This window comes from Penaeus monodon, chromosome 20, assembly GCF_015228065.2.
Source record: "Penaeus monodon isolate SGIC_2016 chromosome 20, NSTDA_Pmon_1, whole genome shotgun sequence".
Classification (NCBI taxonomy): domain Eukaryota; kingdom Metazoa; phylum Arthropoda; class Malacostraca; order Decapoda; family Penaeidae; genus Penaeus; species Penaeus monodon.
This window is the reverse complement of record NC_051405.1, coordinates 13,138,930-13,141,300: the sequence shown is the minus strand read 5'-3', so window position 1 is coordinate 13,141,300 and position 2,371 is coordinate 13,138,930. Positions and strand designations below refer to the sequence as shown.

The following is a 2,371-nucleotide window of genomic DNA, read 5'->3' as shown; positions in this document are numbered from 1 at the left end:
GCTTTTCGTCGAAACAGCAGGGTTATCACAAATGGTTTAGAGTGAAGCTGAAAACTTACTTACAGGGGTGTTTCTCGCGGCTCTAGTAATGTGATCATGGGTGTCTGCTCGACCTCCGCGCCCGGCGTCGGGTGGCGCGAGGTCCGCTCGGGGGCAGCTGGCACTCCCCTCGTCAGGGTCGTTTCTTCGCCTGTCCCAGGTGACCTGCTTTCACTCACTCTTACGGCATTAAGCTAACTCTCTGAACCTCTGGGCAATCTTGCAACTTTTGCAACTTTTGAGTAAATTGTTATTAGGATATTCCTTGCGTGTTAAACCGGTTCTGTTTCTTCCCCTAAGGAAGAGGGCAGAAGTTGTTCTTTGTTAATATTCGGTCGACTTAGAAAGCATTATATTCTCAAATTTGCAGAGTATTGTTGGTTTGAATATTTTTGTTTTCGTAAGTAAACAACTGGCCGGTAAATAAAAGTGACTAACAGACAATAAATGCAAAAAGATTTTCTTAAGTTTAACGATGGCCATCTCCGCTTCCTCTACGAAAACCCTGTCTCATCGTCGGCGGCTCAACAAGTTGCCCTTTCAGCTCAGGAGGCGGTAAGGCGTCGCGTCTTGTTGGCAGTGATGTAAGTCCCATCAAGTAATATGTTATTCGCTGGTAATTTCAATACAGGAATCATCAAAGCATACGAATCATTAAAATATTTAACATATAGTTATTTTAATAATAACTATCACTCATTCGATTTGTTTCAGTACAAGACGAGACAGTTGCCAGTTAAAACGAAGAAACCAAAATCAGCAACGGAAATGAAAGGAAAATCGGTCTAACTCTGGCGGGCGACTCGCTCCTCAGGCGATGGAGCAGCGAAATGCTCGTTGCTGTCACCGCAGCTCCAGTAAGGAATCACCTGGTGTTAAGTACAGCATCGTTAAGTAGTGGTAGTCAACCTACGTAATCAGATAATCAAGAATAAAACTAGAGTCTGTGAAAGGCGCAGACCGTCGAGTCTTTGGCAGGTTGCTGCCCTGGTGGCTTGCGAGTTTAAGTTTAAAGCAACTTGCGGCGCAAATAAGGCTACTAGAACTAAAATCCATGGCACGTACGCGACCTACATTTGGTACCGTAAAAACCTAGGAAATATCAAGAAATCACTTAACATGTAAACAAACTAAAGCTATGTAAATCAAAACTGACTCCATGAAACTCGAGTTTCGACATCACATTTTGTCCCATTGCTTCTGCTTTTATTTATGCCACACCATACGAACGCACTCACTCAGTCTCTCGCCCCACCACGACTCAGAATACAAAAGCTGTAGAGTCAACATCAACTTGCTCGCTTCAACGGCTCTTTGGAGAGGCTGGCGCTGCAGCCGCCGCGGACGTGTCCGACAGGCCCTGCGAGGGAGCTCTTCTGCGCCTTGAGGGCTGAGGCTTCCTTGCGACCGCCTCTGGCGATGGGCCAACACGGCCTGGGTATGATCGACTTCTTAGGATTTTGCTATAACGTCCCGGCCACTTGCTTGACGAGGCAACTTGTCCTTCCAGTTTAGCCGACTGCGGAGGACACCAATTCATCGTTTCACGTTTCCGACGCCAGCTAGTTACTGTCCAACATTGTATCACAAGGACATTCCTGCAATTACACAGTCTCTTGTTCTGATATAATATTAATCCAATCACAAGCAATTTTAATTACAAGAAAGTTTTGCTTCTGATAAGACCTTGCCGTCTCAGCCACATGGATTTCCTAGAACACTTTTGACAAGGACGTTCTACTGGGAGGGGCGCCAAGCGGCTCCGTCTGTCACAGCAGCACGAATGGACAATGCAGTAGTATACGTAACGTTAAGTCAGGAACAGGTGCCAGTACTTATGGTACTGCGATCCCGAATGCTACAGAGTCGCCTAAATCAATAAGGGGAATCTGATAAAAGTCAATTTACGATAACTTAAGTATTTGACATGGGATGCGGGAATATGATAATATCAGCAGGTGACCACGCGACCAGAGACCGCACGTGGGAAGAACGACCCATTTGCCTTTGTCCGTTTCTCACATTCCTGACTTGGCCTAGTCCAGCTTTATCCGAATGTGACGTCTTTTCGAACTTTGGAAAACAGAATAAGAAATCCAGACTATATCTTTGCGAGATCAAAATAGGCATATAGAGATCAGTTTGCATTACATCGAAGCAACGACCAAATCTATACCGAATATGTTTCGAATTTGGCTCCTTCAAACAAGTCGCTCCTTCAGACGACGCGGGCGACATTCTTCGATCCACATGGCGGAGTCGACGCTGTGATTCACCCACGAAGATATTGTGGGCGGCAGTTGAGTTGACGGAGGAGGTTCGGGCGGCCTTG

The 2,371-nt window shown here is 46.1% G+C and overlaps 1 protein-coding gene across 1 annotated transcript in view; it reads right to left on the bottom strand.

Annotated features, from left to right (window-relative positions):
- Window positions 1-2,371, bottom strand: part of LOC119585640 (EH domain-binding protein 1-like) — a gene marked incomplete in the record, with an annotated part of 320,960 nt that overhangs the window by 1,052 nt on the left and 317,537 nt on the right. Inside the window, 1 exon segment of the mRNA XM_037934314.1 lies at window positions 1-2,371.